The sequence below is a fragment of the Ranitomeya variabilis genome, chromosome 3 (assembly GCF_051348905.1).
Source record: "Ranitomeya variabilis isolate aRanVar5 chromosome 3, aRanVar5.hap1, whole genome shotgun sequence".
In the NCBI taxonomy this organism is placed as follows: Eukaryota; Metazoa; Chordata; class Amphibia; order Anura; family Dendrobatidae; genus Ranitomeya; species Ranitomeya variabilis.
This window is the reverse complement of record NC_135234.1, coordinates 728,342,409-728,360,550: the sequence shown is the minus strand read 5'-3', so window position 1 is coordinate 728,360,550 and position 18,142 is coordinate 728,342,409. Positions and strand designations below refer to the sequence as shown.

The window sequence follows — 18,142 nt, the reverse complement described above, 5'->3', positions numbered from 1 at the left end:
AGATATTTTTGTTTTTCTCCCTTATTGAACCTTAGACTCACATTGTCTCAGTATTTTTAAAAAAAGGACCTAGGGTATCTTCAAGTCAAAAGTAACCAGTTTTTCATTTTTAATTCCCGCTACTCTGCTGAATATTACATTTTTTTATTTTTTGTCTTCAAAATCCCCAATACAGTTTTAGTGATATGGGCCTTTTTGCTTAGTGGTAATTTATGGTCCTTATAAATGGGATGAGGCTCACAGGGTAATTATGTAGACGAGCCTAAAGACACGCCCATGGAGAACCTGTGAACCATGCCCCTTACAAATACCATAAAAATTTGCACCAATTAAAAAGTCTCACATCTCAGGAACCTTATGGTGGATTTCAAGCAAACGAAAAAGAAAGCGGCATACTCAGGGGAGCAAGGGGAAAAAATAATAGTAAATACTGAGTCTTCTGACCTGGTGGCATATTCCCTTTAAAGGAGTTTTCTGTAACCTTAATATAGCCTAACCTTAGAATATGCCTTCAATATCAAATTTCCGGGACCTGATTCCAGCACCATCACTAATTGAGTGACTGTAGTGTAGTTCATTACATCCCCTGGATGGTTTGCAGGGCACAGTGACGTACATTTTGATATAACTGTGCATCATACTACAGATCAGTCCCATGGATTTGATTTTATAAGGAAACGGCACAATTTAAGTGATGTGGCATCGCTTAGAGAGCCACAGCCCCGTCAGCTGGTTACAGGAGCTGGAATCCTGTGGCCAATCTTATAATTATAACCTATCCATGGAATATTAAAGTCCAATAAAATTACTTAAACTTTATAGGATTGTTTATTCTTCTGAGAAGGTCACAAAAAAGAAAATTTTGTTTCATGACATCTAACAAATATGGATCCTGCAATGACTGCTTTATGAAAGCAAAGATGTTGTTGCACTGGTGCCCCAACAGTCATAGTTAGACTTTCCTTTACTTAAGTGAACAATTTGTGAACTAAAAACCTTGGCCATGGCAGAGTGTCCTGGGAATGTTGCACCATCATCAACGACATTGACATTGAATAGACTGGGGTCTAGAGTCTATGAAATCTTATCTTCATCCTCCGAATGGTGGTCTCGACTTTGTTGCAGGAGAATCCCCAGGTACGGATTGGTGGCAGTATTTCCCAACCAATAGTGAGAGATCACAGGTCAGGAGCATGATGAAAGCAAAGTCAAGAATTAAGCTAGAGCTCAAAATCTTGAGTAGAATAACACAGACAATCAGAAGGGCAAGGTAGAAGGTCAAAATCACATCAAGGTCAAAATCAGACAATAGTCAAAGACCGCACCAGTGGTGCAAAGAACAAGACAGGAGGACACAGTATATACCTCAATTAGAAGGTAAGGCATGGTAGAAGAGGTTTGTACTAGTATGGCAGTGAATAATGAAAGAATATGGAGCAGAGGAGGAACTACATAGAAACCAGATGCAGCCATTATCGCGAGCTGCAACCACAACACACAATCTGAAAAATGATAGATTTATAGACAAAAGGACAAAAAAAATAGTAGCAGTTTTTGACATTTTGTGTACATCTATGTGACTTTTCAGATGTTGTCTTAGGGTATGTGCATGTTAAGTATTTGCTAAGTTTTGGGCACTTATTTTTTCACACTGTTTTGTCACAAAAACTAAAGGATTTCCTAGTACCAGCAAAGGTAAAGGGAATCTGCCACACCCTGGAGGAAATTAAGCCATTACTATGGGCATATAGGTAATAGAGTGGTTAGAGTAATTTTACCTGTATGCCTCATAGCTGCGGTGTAGATGTTAAGAAAAGTAGTTTTAATATTTTATGCTAATGATTTCTTCCAGGCTCCGGGGCGCATGGTGCCTGGAAGAAATTCCTTCCTCCTGACTTCATTATAATGGCACCCCATCTCCCAGGCACGTCACACTGACCTGTGACGTGCAGTTACGGCTCTGCGATCCCGCGCATGACATGTCCACTCGTGTGGTTATGTACACCTTATCCGCCTATCTATGGGCAAAGTCTTCATTGATCTTCAGTGCAGGCGGCAGTGAGTCACTGCGCAGTAGCAGAGACTGCACACATTGCTTACATTTTCCTTGCAGATGAGAAGCAGTTTCATATCTGCGGCATGTCAATTCTTTCACTGATTTCATGGAAAAAATGCACCAAAAACAAACACTACAAAGGTGTGTGTAAAGGTGTGTACGCGCGTGCTTTACTGCCAATACTTAAGAAATTGCTGTAGACATTTCTGCTGCAAATGTGTGCACATACCCTTACACGATGCCTGATGAAGAGACCCAAAGAAATTCCTTCAATGGGCTAGAAGAAAAATATACAAGTACATAGACTGTAATGTTGAGTGACTCCCTGTTAGAGGCTGTAGTTTTCCCCCATCCCCCATTTGGAGCAGTAATATGGGAACAAGACACAATTTGCAGCCTGATAAATTGGCGTCTTTGATCCAGCATTCCACATCCTTTCGTGACTAGCTGAATTCCCATGTTTAGTTAGAAGGATTTTCCTCACGGGAGCACAAATATTGCAGTTCCCATGTTACTCACGTCAAACCAGATCAAAATATTTTCCCAGTCTTAAAGAAACCATAAATTAGCAACAAAAATTAACCTCTGAAGACGACACAAATAAAGTTCAACTCCAATATGCTAAGAAACAGTGTGTGTACAAAACAAACCATAAAAGGACTCTTCAGCTTTGCAATTATTTAAAATATAATATGAAGAATTTGTTTGAACAGACTTGATTAAAATATATATTTCTGTTGGATGCATACAAACCCTATGCTGACCTATGCGTATTCATGGCTACCGGCTACCAGCAAATCCTGTGCATAGTCTGATTCTGCAGTCATGTGTTTAGGTCCTCACACACGTTAGAAAAAAGTTGTTGGATCTTGCTGATTTCAGTGGGAACAGGCAACCATCTTATGTTTATGGGGGCCTCATGGCTCTCTCCGACAGATCAAGTAAAGGGGAGAGAAGAACCAAATCAGGCCGTTTGAATTTTAAAGGAACTTGTCACCATTAGTGATGAGCGAGTGTACTCGTTGCTCGGGTTTCCCAGAGCACGCTCCGGTGGTCTCTGAGTATTTGCAACTGCTTGGAGATTAAGTTTTCATTTCCTCAGCAGCATGATTTGCGGCTACTAGCCTGCTTGAATACATGTGGGGATTCCCTAGCAATCAGGCAACCCCCACATGTACTCAGGCTGGCTAGAAGCCGTAAATCATTCAGCTGTGGTGATGAAAACTAAATCTTCGAACACTAACAAATACTTGGAGATCACCCGAACGTGCTCTGGAAACCCGAGCAACGAGTACACTCGCTCATCACTAGTCACCAGGAATTATTTGCCGTTTATTCTGCAGGCATCATGTTATATGAGAATATTCATGTATAGTTTGTGAGAAATGATTCAGTACAACCTACGTTTTATTCATTTAATCCTCTGATCTTTCTGGGATTTTGTGTCCAGTGGGCGGTCCTATCAGTGACTGACAGTTATCTCTGTATAGACTTCTATTAAAAGAAAGCTGTCAGTCACTAATAGGATGGCCCACTGGACACAAAATCCCGGAAAGATCAGAGGATTGAATGATTAAATCACAGTTTATACTAAATCTTAACCCATAAAACTATATACCAGTCTACTTGGCTCCTCCTGCTCTATAACATGGTGCCTGTAGATAGGGCAGATTTTTCGTGGTAACAAGTTCCCTTCAAGTGTTGTTCCTAGCATTGAAAGTCATTTTGTATGCTTCTAATGAGTGATAACTTACCGAATGGTTGGCGTACAACAACTGGAACTCCAAACAATCTCTAGAATGGGATACTGAAATGCCACCACTCCATTCAGAATCCCGTTCTCGAGATTGGAGAAAACCCAGCGGCAGGATAGCCTATAACTTTCAATGTTGGGAATAACCTTTTAAGGGGTAAAAAAATGCTAATAACAAACAGATATGAAATTAATCAGCAGGTCAATAGTGTTCAAAAGTTGCCCGGCATCCGCACTGAGAGCCCTGCTGCCAGGAAGAAATTAACTTTATTGCTCCTGGCAGGCTAAAGCTTCCAGTCATACAGGTGCGGCCTTCGTGGCTTTAGTCACCGTTCAGTACATAGTGAGCAGTGGCTATAACAACGTTTCCACTTTCACTGACAGATAGCTCTAAATCAGCCAGCTGTCAGTCCGTACTGGGGCACGGTTTCAGCCACTGTTTATTACGTACTGTCCAGCGACTGAAGCCACGATGGCCGCACCTGTATGACTGGAAGCTTTAGCCTGCCAGGAGCAATAAAGTTAATTTCTTCCTAATAGCAGGGCTCTCAGTAGGGCACCAGGCAGCTTCATAGCGCTATTAACCTGTAGATTAACCTTATTCAGGTTAATAGCGTTTTTTACATGACAGGTTCCCTTTAACCACCCTATACTAATGTACTTTCAGGATAATTTTTTTCACTCTTTGTTTCATTGCAGCCATTTGATAAATTTAAACAAAATCATTTTTTTTTTCTCATTAACGTACACTCTGCACCCCATCTTGACTGGAAAAAAAACAGAAATGTAAAAATGTTTGCAGATTTAATAAAAAAGAAAAACTGAAATAGTCCAGCTGTGTTTAATTAAACTGATAGGACTTGATTTGGAAAGGCGCACATCTGTCTATATAAGACCTCACAGCTCACAGTGCATGTCAGACCAAATGGGAATCATGAGGTAAAAGGAACTGGCAAAGGAGCTCAGAGACAGAATTGTGGCAAGGCACAGATCTGGCCAAGGTTACAACAGAATTTCTGCAGTACTCAAGGTTCCTAAGAGCACAGTGGCCTCCATAATCCTTAAATGGAAGACATTTGGGACCACCAGAAGTCTTCCTAGACATGGCTGTCCAGCCAAACAGAGCAATCGTGGGAGAAGAGCCTTGGTGAGAGAGGTAAAGAAGAACCCCAAGATCACGGTGGCTGAGCTCCAGAGATGCAGTAGGGAGATGGGAGAAAGTTCCACAAAGTCAACCATCTCTGTAGCCCTCCACCAGTGGCCCGACGGAAGCCTCTCCTCAGTGCAAGACATATGAAAGCCAGCATAGAGTTTGCTAAAAAACACATAAAGGACTCCCAGACTATGAGAAATAAGACTCTCTGGTCTGATGAGACGAAGATAGACCTTTTTGGTGATAATTCTAAGTGGTATGTGTGGAGAAAACCAGGCACTGCTCATCACCTGCCCAATACAATCCCAACAGTGAAACATGGTGGTGGCAGCATCATGCTATGGGGGTGTTTTTCAGCTGCAGGGAAAGGACGTCTGGTTGCCATTAAAGGAAACAGGACCACGGCCAAGTACAGAGACATCCTGGATGAAAACCTCTTCCAGAGTGCTCTGGACCTCAGACTTGGCCGAAGATTCACGTTCCAACAAGACAATGACCCTAAGCACACAGCTAAAATAACAAAGGAGTGGCTTCAGAACAACTCCGTGACCATTCTTGACTGGCCCAGCCAGAGCCCTGACCTAAACCCAATTGAGCATCTCTGGAGAGACCTGAAAATGGCTGTCCACCAACGTTCACCATCCAACCTGACGGAACTCGAGAGGAACTGCAAGGAAGAATGGCAGAGGATCCCCAAATCCAGGTGTGAAAAACTTGTTGCATCATTCCCAAGAAGACTCATGGCTGTAGTAGCTCAAAAGGTCCTTCTACTCAATGCTGAGCAAAGGGTCTGAATACTTATGACCATGTGATATCTCAGTTTTTCTTTTCTAATAAATTTTCAAAAATTACTACATTTGTTTTTTTCAGTCAAGATGGGGTGCAGAGTGTACATTAATGAGAAAAAAAAAGAACTTTTTTGAATTTACCAAATGGCTGCAATGAAACAATAAGTGAAAAATGTAAAGGGGTCTGAATACTTTCTGTACCCACTGTATATTGCCTTATATGTAAAAATATTGCGTACCCCTTCTAATATATGTCAAGTGACAGAGACAAGTTTGGCAAGGAAAAATCTTGTATATTAGTTCTTTCTGAAAGCCTCACTCCCTTCATTCTACTACTTGCCACAAACATACATTCGCTAGGTTAGAAAACAGGAGGTGACAGATGGAAGGAATCAGACTACACAGGGTTCAGTTGTAGTCTGTAACCATAGTGACACATTTATCTGCATTGGGGCTTTAGACACTATAAGAGATTTTTAATTTAGACTGCATCGAAAATGAAAGAAAAAATAAAGCAAACTCCTATTACAGGTCACTTTCCATGACCTCCCATGTCCAACATTATGTGCTGATTAAAGGGGGAATCTGGCCTCTCTCACGTCCACCTTGAGTGAAATATCAGCGTTGGAAGTAAGGACAGATTAACCCCTTTAAATTCTTGATATATTTTTATAGGGGACAGAACTTCAATTTTTTTAACGGAGGCTCAAAGCTCCTCCATTTAAATAAATAAGTAGGAAATCCTCAAAGATTTTATGAAAGATTTTTTTTTTTTCCTGTTGTAAATAAATTGTATTTTGGGGGTGACACAAGTATTTAGAGAGTTGTTTTTGGCTTATTATGGCTGACATACATTTCTGTATCTTGTGAAGTCTAAAAGTTCACCAAATTTAGTAAGTGGCTTGCGGCTCCTAATAAATTTGGAGCACCTTACTCCAGATGACTTTGTTTCAGGACTGGCATTTATTGTCCTCTGATTGAGGTCTGCTCCAGGGTTGTGATGCCCTCACTTGGCCTGAGGAGCACATTCCTTAACTAATATAGAAAGACATAAATCCATAGGACACATTGATTCTTGCTCTGAATATGTCAAAGGTTGTCATAAGTTTGTACTCCCAGACTCTTATGTCACTCTTATATTTGAAGTTACCTTTCAGTCCTAGCAATTTCATATCCATGATGTTGTGATCAGGGCTACAAAAATGTTTTTCTTATGTGTAAAAGCAACAAATCATAAAAAAAATTATATAAATGTGGTATCATTATAATTATTTTGAACAGAAGAATAAAGTTTTCTTATTATTTTTGCCACACGGGAAATGGTATAAAAACACCAAAAGAAAAACAAACAATTTCTGAATTGATTGTTTTTGTGCATTCTACCTCCCAAAAATCAGAATACAAAGTGATTAAATAAAATAAATGTAATGTAAGTGTATGTGGTCAGCGTAGAGCTCCGGATAAAGGTGATGCAAAATGTTATGTAAAATGTCCCCAATAAAAGCTTTAACTCAATCCAAAAAAAAAATCAAGTACCCACTGAGGTCCATCATCTGTCAATGGAAATTGATTGGGCAAAAGTTCTGAAAAAGCGATATGGCTCCTGGCCCCCCAAAAGAAATCCAGCAAATTCTGCGTTCCCAAATCGAAATGCCCCTTTCCATTCTGAGCCCCACAGTGTGTCTAAACCATACTTAGTGTCCACATATTTGGCATTTCTGTAGCTATGAGAGTCCACCTAATTTGCAAGGTCCATTTCTCTAGAAGCACGAGCTGGGCATAATATACTGGGCACTACAATGTACTGGTCGTTACAATGTACGGGCACTGCAATGACAAATTTACAATTTTCACTCAGCAACATCCATTGCTGCTTGTTTTTGGCAAACACCTATGGAGTCAAAATTGTCACTACATCTGTAGATAAATTCCCAAAGGGGTGTATTTTCCAAAATGGGTTCACTTAAGGGGAGATTCTTCTCTTCTGGCACTTAGGGGCTCTGTATATGGAGTCCGCAAACTATTCTATGATAATTTATTCCCCAAGAATCAAATACCGTTCCTTCTGTTCAGAGTCTTGCCATGTGGCTAAGCAGTACTGTAAAGCCACATGTAGGGTATTGCCATGTTCAGTAAAAACTGTGGGACAAATTTTGGTGCCATTTTTACCTATTTACCTGTGTGAAAATGTAAAATCTGGGGCTAAAACTGTTTTTTTTTTGGTGGCAAAAATGTAATTATTTTTTCCCTGCCTAATGGCATAAAATTCTGTGACACACCTGTGGTGTCAATATAATGACTGCACCCCTAGATGAGTTCATTGAGAGGTGTAGTTTGTAAAATGGGGTCACTTATGGAGGGTTCTGCTTTTCTGGCACATCAGGGGCTCTGACAATGTGACATGGCAACCTCAAACCATTCCAGGTAAATCTCAACTTCTTCCCTTCTGTGCTTTGCACTGTGCCTCAAAAATAGTTTTTGACCACATATTGGGTATTGGAGTTCTCATGAGAAATAACAATATCACAAAATATACCATTAATTTTTGACTATTATCTCTTTTTGAAAATTGAAAACATGGGGCCAAAGCAACATTTTAGTGTAAAAAATGGTAAATTTTAATTGACTCATCCCAATCTTTTGCAATTCTGTTAATTGTCTGAGAGTTAAAAATGCTCACTACAGCCCCAGGTGAATTACTCAAGAGGTGTAGTTTACAAAATGGGGTCACTTCTGGGTGTTTCTGCTGTTTTGGCATGTCAAGGGCTTTTCTAATGTGACATGGCATCCTCAGTCTATTCCAGCCATCATTGTTCTCCAGAATTCAATTGGCGCTCATTCCCTTTCGAGCCCTGCCATAGTTTTTTACCACATATGGGGTGTCAGTGTACTCAGGAGAAATTGCACAGCAAATTGTATGATCCATTTTCTCCTGCTACCCTTGTGAAAATGAAAAAATTGAGGCTGAAGCAACATCTTTGCGAGAAAAAAAATGTTTTTTCATTTTCACAGTTCAACTTAAGGTGTTCCCAAATGGTAGTTTATCACTACATGAGGGGTATCGGTGTAATCAAGAGAAATTGCCCAACAAATTTTATGGTTCATTTTCTCCTGTGAATCTTGTAAAAATGACAAATTTGGGGCTAAATAACCATTTTGATGGGAAAAATTAAAATGTTATTTTTTTCCTTCCACATTGCCTTAATTCTTGTGAAGCACCTGAAAGGTTAAGAAACTTCTTAAATGTGATTTTATGCACTTTGAGGGCTGCAGTTTTTAGATTGGTGTCACTTTTGGGTACTTTCTGTAGACCCCCTCAAAGTCACTTCAAATGTTATGTGGCCCCTAAAAAATGATTTTGTAAATTTTGCTTGAAAAATGCGAATTTGCTGATCAACTTTTAACCCTTCTAACTTCCTAACGAAAAAACTCAGTTTAAAAAATGATGCAAATGTAAAGTAGACATGTGGAAAATGTTATTTATTTACTATTTTGTGTGATATAGCTAACAAGTTTAAGGGCATAAAAATTAAATGTTTGAAAATTGCTAAATATTCTAAATTGTCACCAAATTTCCAATATTTTCAGACATAAATGCAAAAAATATCCACCTAACTTTACCACTGTCATAAAGCACAATGTGTCGCGAAAAAACAGTATCAGAATCAGTGAGATCCATTGAAGCATTCCAGAGTTATTACTGCATACATTGATACTGGTCAGAATTTAAACAACTAGCCTGGTCAGGAAGGTGAAAACAGGCTGGCAGTGAAAGGGCTAAAGACCAGTGATAATTGGGGGTCCTGTTTGGGATTTTGCATTGGGGCCCACAAGCTTCAAGTTATGCCACTACTGAGAAGTATGGAGAGAGATAACCGGCCCTGATAGTAACAGACATGATTTTGTGATGCTTTGGATATGCTTATAGTATATGTGTACATATGTGAATTGCAGCCCGCAGAGCGATATGCTAGCATAGATAGTGTGTTACATTTATATTGTGTGACATTGCACTTCTTAGCAAAATTCACAAAAAGGTAAGAACACACACACACATAAGTGTGTGTGTGTGTGTATATATATATATATATATATATATATATATATATATAGTTATATATATATACAGTCATATGAAAAAGTTTCGGCACCCCTATTAATCTTAAGCTTAATGTTTTATAAAAATTGTTTTTTTTGCAACAGGTATTTCAGTTTCATATATCTAATAACTGTTGGACACAGTAATGTTTCTGCCTTGAAATGAGGTTTATTGTACTAACAAAAAATGTGCAATCTGCATTCAAACAAGATTTGACAGGTGCATAAGTATGGGCACCCTTATCATTTTCTTGTTTTAAATACTCCTACCTACTTTTTACTGACTGACTGATGCTGCAGCTCTCTGGAGGTGGCCTGAGGATTGTCCTTGACTGATCTCACCATTCTTCTTCTCTGCCTTTCTGATGTTTTTCTTGGCCTGCCACTTCCGGCCTTAACAAGAACTGTACCTGTGTTCTTCCATTTCCTTACTATGTTCCTCACAGTGGAAATTGACAGGTTAAACCTGTGAGACAGCTTTTTGTATCCTTCCCCTGAACAACTATATTGAATAATCTTTGTTTTCAGATCATTTGACAGTTGTTTTGAGGTGCCCATGATGCCACTCTTCAGAGGAGATTCAAACAGGAGAACAACTTGCAAGTGGCCACTTTAAGTAGCTTTTCTCATGATTGCATACACCTAGCTATGAAGTTCAAAGCTCAATGAGGTTACAAAACCAAAAAAAGTGCTTTAGTAAGTCAGTAAAAAGTAGGTAGGAGTATTTAAAACAAGAAAATGATAAGGGTGCCCATACTTATGCACCTGTCAACTTTTGTTTGAATGCAGATTGCACATTTTCTGTTAGTACAATAAACCTAATTTCAAGGCAGAAACATTACTGTGTCCAACAGTTATTAGATATATGAAACTGAAATAGCTATTGCAAAAAAACAATTTTTATAAAACATTAAGCTTAAGATTAATAGGGGTGCCCAAACTTTTTCATATGACTGTATATTGTATATACAGTTCAAAAAAACAGACCAAAAGTTTGGACACACCTTCTCATTTAAAGATTTTTCTGTATTTGCATGACTATGAAAATTGTACATTCACACTGAAGGCATCAAAACTATGAATTAACACATTCACACTTAACAAAAAAGTGTGAAACAACTGAAATTATGTCTTATATTCTAGGTTCTTCAAAGTAGCCACCTTTTGCTTTGATGACTGCTTTGCACACTCTTGGCATTCTCTTGATGAGCTTCCAGAGGTAGTCACCGGGAATGGTTTCCCACAATCTTGAAGGAGTTCCCAGAGATGCTTAGCACTTGTTGGCCCTTTTGCCTTCAAGCTGCAGTCCAACTCACCCCAAACCATCTCGATTGGGTTCAGGTCTGGTGACTGTGGAGGCCAGGTCATCTGGCGTAGCACCCCATCACTCTCCCTCTTGGTCAAATAGCCCTTACACAGCCTGGAGGTGTGTTTGGGGTCATTGTCCTGTTGAAAAATAAATGATGGTCCAACTAAACGCAAACCGGATGGAATAGCATGCCGCTGCAAGATGCTGTGGTAGCCATGCTGGTTCAGTATGCCTTCAATTGTGAATAAATCCCCAACAGTGTCACCAGCAAAGCACCATCACACCTCCTCCTCCATGCTTCACGGTGGGAGCCAGTCATGTAGAGTCCATCCGTTCACCTTTTCTGCGTCGCACAAAGACACGGTGGTTGGAACCAAAGATCTCAAATTTGGAATCATCCGACGAAAGCACAGATTTCCACTGGTCTAATGTCCATTCCTTGTGTTCTTTAGCCCAAACAAGTCTCTTCGGCTTGTTGCCTGTCCTTAGCAGTGGTTTCCTAGCAGCTATTTTACCTTGAAGGCCTGCTACACAAAGTCTCCTCTTAACAGTTGTTGTAGAGATGTGTCTGCTGCTAGAACTCTGTGTGGCATTGACCTGGTCTCTAATCTGAGCTGCTGATAACCTGCGATTTCTGAGGCTGGTGACTCGGAAAAACTTATCCTCAGAAGCAGAGGTGACTCTTGGTCTTCCTTTCCTGGGGCGGTCCTCATGTGAGCCAGTTTCTTTGTAGCGCTTGATGGTTTTTGCCACTGCACTTGGGGACACTTTGAAAGTTTTCCCAATTTTTCAGACTAACTGACCTTAATTTCTTAATGTAATAATGGCCACCCATTTTTTTTACTTAGCTGCTTTTTTCTTGCATAACACAAATTCTAACAGGCTATTCAGTAGGACTGTCAGGACTCTGAACATTTTTTACCTTTTGTGCATTACTGCCCTTTTCCAAGATGGCATCTTTGGTCTCATGTGCACTGTGTCTTCCTGCTATAAAACTCCATCCCAGCCTTCAGTCTGTGCTGGAGTATTCTGCCTTGCATCCAGCTCCTGACCTCTGATTACTCCCTGGCTATATACCTGCTCCTGTGAACCTGTGTGGTGATCCTGCTACTCTGCTCTGAGTTCCTGCTGCATACACCAGTTCTAGTAATCCTCCTTCATCTGCTGCTTGTATTTACTTCCATCTGCATTTGCTGGACATGTAAGCTGTTTGCTTCTCTGCAAGAACCTGAGACTATTAACCAGGCATCCCTGGTTGAGCTAAGATATTATTTGAACTGCCTTATAAGCTTATCTATCTGTGTTTGGACTAAGACAAGGATTTATTCGTGTCAAGTATCCTCAAGAATTATTGTGCTTCATAGACTTTATGCTTGATTGCATTTTCCTCTGAAGTTTCCTATAGACTGCTGAGCTGCATTTGATATTTGCACCAAGTGTTGTGGACTTGAGTTTCTCTCTGCACCTGTTTGAATCACCGTGTGATAATATAGACTTTACCACTTATAAAACTGTGTCCTGTAGTTGTCTTGTTCCACGCAAAGAGTCTCCTGAGTTATCCCCTATAATTATTACAAGGACTATCAGCTGTGTATCCACCAGTCTTCTGCACAACACAACTGATGGTCCCAACACAATTTGTAAGGCAAGAAATCCCACTTATTAAACCTGACAGGGCACACCTGTGAAGTGAAAACCATTTCCGGTGACTACCTCTTGAAGCTCATCAAGAGAATGCCAAGAGTGTGCAAAGCAAAGCAAAAGGTGGCTACTTTGAAGAACCTAGAATATAAGACATAATTTCAGTTGTTTCCCACTTTTTTGTTAAGTATATAGTTCCACATGTGTTAATTCATAGTTTTGATGCATTCAGTGTGAATGTACAATTTTCATAGTCATGAAAATACAGAAAAATCTTTAAATGAGAAGGTGTGTCCAAACTTTTGGTCTGTACTGTATATAAATAAATATATATATATATATATATATATATATTTAACATGTGTCAGTGGATTTGGAGCTATGTATTAGTGTGAAGCTAGGCGGATCTGTAACCAGATTTCACAATATAAACTGCATGGGTTTTTTAAATGGATCTCTTAAGACCTAATGAGGCTAGTGTACTTTCTTTGAAAATCTATGTCAGAATGGCTACATGATCCTGATACGAAGATGAGTATTTCATAATTTCTCCTTTAATATTAGGCAGTAAAATTTTCCTAAATAATTTATACAGCCATCATAACATGCATTTTCAAAGTAAGTTCATCAGCCTCATCAGGTATAAGAGATCTATTTAATAATGTGTGCAGTTTGTACTATAAAACTAGGGTGACAGATCCTGTTTAAGAAATGAATTACAATGTTGGTCCTATGTATATTAGGAAATAAAGTGGTGATTATTCCCTTAAAGTCTACTGCAGACTTTTATATGGTTTGTTCTTTTATTCTCGAGGACATGGCTATTTTCAGATTTTTATTTCTTACATGTCAGTATCATTTTATTATGTTGGAGTCTGTGACTAAGAACTGTTTGCCTTGATTGGTGACTTTCCCAGTGCAGTTTGATATACCAGTTGTGTGCCATTGGCATCCATATTGCCTGGTATTACAGCTTGCGCAGATCAGCAGCTTGTTTGCAATCTGTTTTACTGGGTTGTCCAAAATATTTCAATATCCAGGGTTCATAGACCATCTGGAGAAAATCGTTTTATTCGAAAATTTCACATTGGTGTTCTGTGCTGTGTAATGATGGCACCAGCTCCACTGGGATGGAAGCCACCAAAGCCTGAGACGGCTAGAGAAAGTCATAGGTTGTAAGACCGAGGACTAGATGAGCTTCTCTTATGCAAACGAGACGCTGCATAATTCTGAAGTATTTTTCAATTGTTATAAATTTCGTAAAAATAAGATTTTATTTTTTAGTCCTATTACAGCCGCAGACATTTACTGTTGCTGTGTCATAATACCATGATAAATCTTATATATAAAGCTGAATGTGTGTGTGTGTGTGTGTGTATGTATATGTATGTATGTGTGTGTGTATGTATGTATGTGTGTATGTCCGGGATTTGCATCTGCACCGTCGCAGCTACAGCCACAAAATTTTGCACAGTCACACATCTGGACCCCGAGAGCGTCATAGGCTATAATGTGAGGCAAAATTGTAACCCCGCGCATTCCAATTCACCAAACAATTTTGCCCCTATCTACATAATGGGGAAAAAGTGAAAGGAAAAGTGTTGGAGGTAAATTGACAGCTGCCAGATGTGAACAAGGGGGACTTAAAGAGTGAGAGCGATGGCGCCAAAGAGTATATACCATACAGTTGCTAAGGTGGGGCCCTGACATGGGATACTCACCACACACGGGGATATGAACACACACACAAAATGCGCCACACACTACCACGTGCTTGAACACATATATCACCCTCAGCACACATTTCACCACACATACACCAACCTCGCCACATAAATGTCGAAACACAAAAGTCGCCGTTCAAAACTCGCTACGCGCAAAACTCGCCACATGCACAAAAGTTGCAACACATGCAAAAGTTGCCTCACACAAAACTTGCACATACTCAAAAAGCACCACACATAAAACTCGCCACGCGCAAAACTCGCCATGCGCAAAACTTGCTGCACACAACTTGCTACACTAACCTGTCACATGCAAGTCGACACACAAAACTCATCTCACAAAAGTCGCTACATGCATGTCGCCACACGCAACTCAACACACACAACTTGACACATGAAACTGACCCTAAGGCCTCTTTCACACGTCCAGATAATTCTGGTACCGGAGAAATCGGTACCGGAGTTATCCGTGTCCGTGTGTCCATGTGCTCACGTGGCACATCCGTGTGGCACACGTGCGGCAGCCGTGTGCCGCCCGTGTGCCGCCTGAGGACCACACGGACCATGCAGGAGAGACAGCACTACAGTAAGCGCTGTCCCCCCCGCGTGTGGTGCTGAAGGCGGCATTCATCTCTTCTCCCCCGCAGGAGAGAAGAGATGAAAGATCAAGCTGCCAGCACTGAGAGGAGACATCGCGGGAGCTGGGTGAGTATTTCTCTGCAAGGGGCCGGGCACCACACGCGGGGGGACAGCGCTTACTGTAGTGCTGTCTCTCCTGCGGGCGGTACGTGCACACGAAGGAGAGTGCACACTGTTCTCCGTGTGCACGTGTGCAGGACGTATTGCTGTACGTGCTGCCGGAGAGAAATGGACATGTCTCTGTGTTTTCAACACGGACACACGGTCCGTGAAAACACGGAGACATGTGCATAGACTCATTCATTTGAATGGGTCTACGTGTGTCAGTGTCTCCGGTACGTGAGAAAACTGTCAGTACACGTACCGGAGACACTGACGTGTGAAAGAGGCCTAAAATACACACAAGTCTGGTATTATCCTTCAAAAATAAAAATCTGATTAATAAGCAGACAAACTACAAGAGCAACAAATGTACCATATAGGAAATCCGGCAGCTGTCAGTCACATGACCTGTCTATTATGTGTATGTGTGAGCTTATATATACTTCCAGGGAGGAGGGCTTCCTGTTGGCTGGGGATTTATCAGGCTGCCAATTTAGCTTACAAATACTGAGGTAAAAATACTGACCAAATAACGTGTGAATGAAGTCTAGTACAGGAGGAGATGACATACAGGTACATACTATATACCAGGGCCGGACTGGGACTAAAATTCAGCCCTGGCATTTGAAGTCACACAGGCCCACTTGTCACATGGTGACTGTATAATCTTTGTACACTTGTAGGCTACAAGAAGTGAAGGGAGTGTAACACGACTATATAACATATAATTACAGCTGTATCCAGCATTACAGCTTAGTCCCCATAGAATGTAATACAGCACAGCCCCCATAGACTATAATACAGCACAGCCCCATAGAATGTAATGCTGCACAGCCCCCATAGAATGTAATGCAGCACAGCCCCCATAGAATGTAATGCAGCACAGCCCCATAGAATGTAATACAGCCAGCCCCCATAGAATGAAATACAGCCAGCCCCCATAGAATGTAATGCAGCACAGCCCCCATAGAATGTAATGCAGCACAGCCCCCATACAATATAATGCAGCACATCCCCATAGAATGTAATGCAGCACAGCCCCATAGAATGTAATGCAGCACAGCCCCCATACAATATAATGCAGCACAGGCCCATAGAATGTAATGTAGCACAGCCCCATAGAATATAATGCAGCACAGCCCCCATACAATATAATGCAGCACAGGCCCATAGAATGGAATGCAGCACAGCCCCATAGAATATAATGCAGCACAGCCCCCATACAATATAATGCAGCACAGGCCCATAGAATATAATGCAGCACAGGCCCATAGAATGGAATGCAGCACAGGCCCATAGAATATAATGCAGCACAGCCCCATAGAATATAATGCAGCACAGGCCCATAGAATATAATGCAGCACAGGCCCATAGAATGGAATGCAGCACAGGCCCATAGAATATAATGCAGCACAGGCCCATAGAATATAATGCAGCACAGGCCCATAGAATGGAATGCAGCACAGCCCCATAGAATACAATGCAGCACATGCCCATACAATGGAATGCAGCACAGGCCCATAGAATATAATGCAGCACAGGCCCATAGAATATAATGCAGCACAGGCCCATAGAATGGAATGCAGCACAGCCCCATAGAATATAATGCAGCACAGGCCCATAGAATATAATGCAGCACAGGCCCATAGAATATAATGCAGCACAGGCCCATAGAATGGATAGCAGCACAGGCCCATAGAATACAATGCAGCACAGGCCCATAGAATGGAATGCAGCACAGGCCCATAGAATGGAATGCAGCACAGGCCCATAGAATGGAATGCAGCACAGGCCCATAGAATGGAATGCAGCACAGCCCCATAGAATATAATGCAGCACAGGCCCATAGAATATAATGCAGCACAGGCCCATAGAATGGAATGCAGCACAGGCCCATAGAATGGAATGCAGCACAGGCCCATAGAATGGAATGCAGCACAGCCCCATAGAATATAATGCAGCACAGGCCCATAGAATATAATGCAGCACAGGCCCATAGAATGGAATGCAGCACAGGCCCATAGAATATAATGCAGCACAGGCCCATAGAATGGAATGCAGCACAGGCCCATAGAATATAATGCAGCACAGGCCCATAGAATGGAATGCAGCACAGCCCCATAGAATATAATGCAGCACAGGCCCATAGAATGGAATGCAGCACAGCACCATAGAATATAATGCAGCACAGGCCCATAGAATATAATGCAGCACAGGCCCATAGAATAGAATGCAGCACAGGCCCATAGAATATAATGCAGCAGAGGCCCATAGAATGGAATGCAGCACAGCCCCATAGAATATAATGCAGCAGAGGCCCATAGAATGGAATGCAGCCAGCCCCATAGAATATAATGCAGCAGAGGCCCATAGAATGGAATGCAGCACAGCCCCATAGAACATAATGCAGCAGAGGCCCATAGAATGGAATGCAGCACAGCCCCATAGAATATAATGCAGCAGAGGCCCATAGAATGGAATGCAGCACAGCCCCATAGAATATAATGCAGCAGAGGCCCATAGAATGGAATGCAGCCAGCCCCATAGAATATAATGCAGCAGAGGCCCATAGAATGGAATGCAGCACAGCCCCCCCCCCCAATAGCTCCACAATCCAGTCATCACTCATTGATTAAAAAAAACAAACAGTCTACTCACCTCTTTCCTCCTGCCCCGCGCTGCTCTGGCTCTGGTCTCAGCAGTCGCAGTCTGCCCGCCCGGTCACACAGCAGGTGCGCGGTGATATGACATCATCGCGCACCCGCAGTGTCAGCGGCAGGCAGAGCAGGGAATGATGGGAGAGGGGGCGTCAGCAGACGCTCTCTCCTCCATCATTGCATTCAACTGTACCGGCATCTATGACGCCGGTATAGTTGAAT

The 18,142-nt window shown here is 41.4% G+C and overlaps 1 protein-coding gene across 1 annotated transcript in view; it reads left to right on the top strand.

Moving 5' to 3' along the window:
- Positions 1-18,142, top strand: part of GUCY1A2 (guanylate cyclase 1 soluble subunit alpha 2) — a 338,699-nt gene that overhangs the window by 190,282 nt on the left and 130,275 nt on the right. The gene's annotated exons all lie outside the window — the stretch shown is intronic.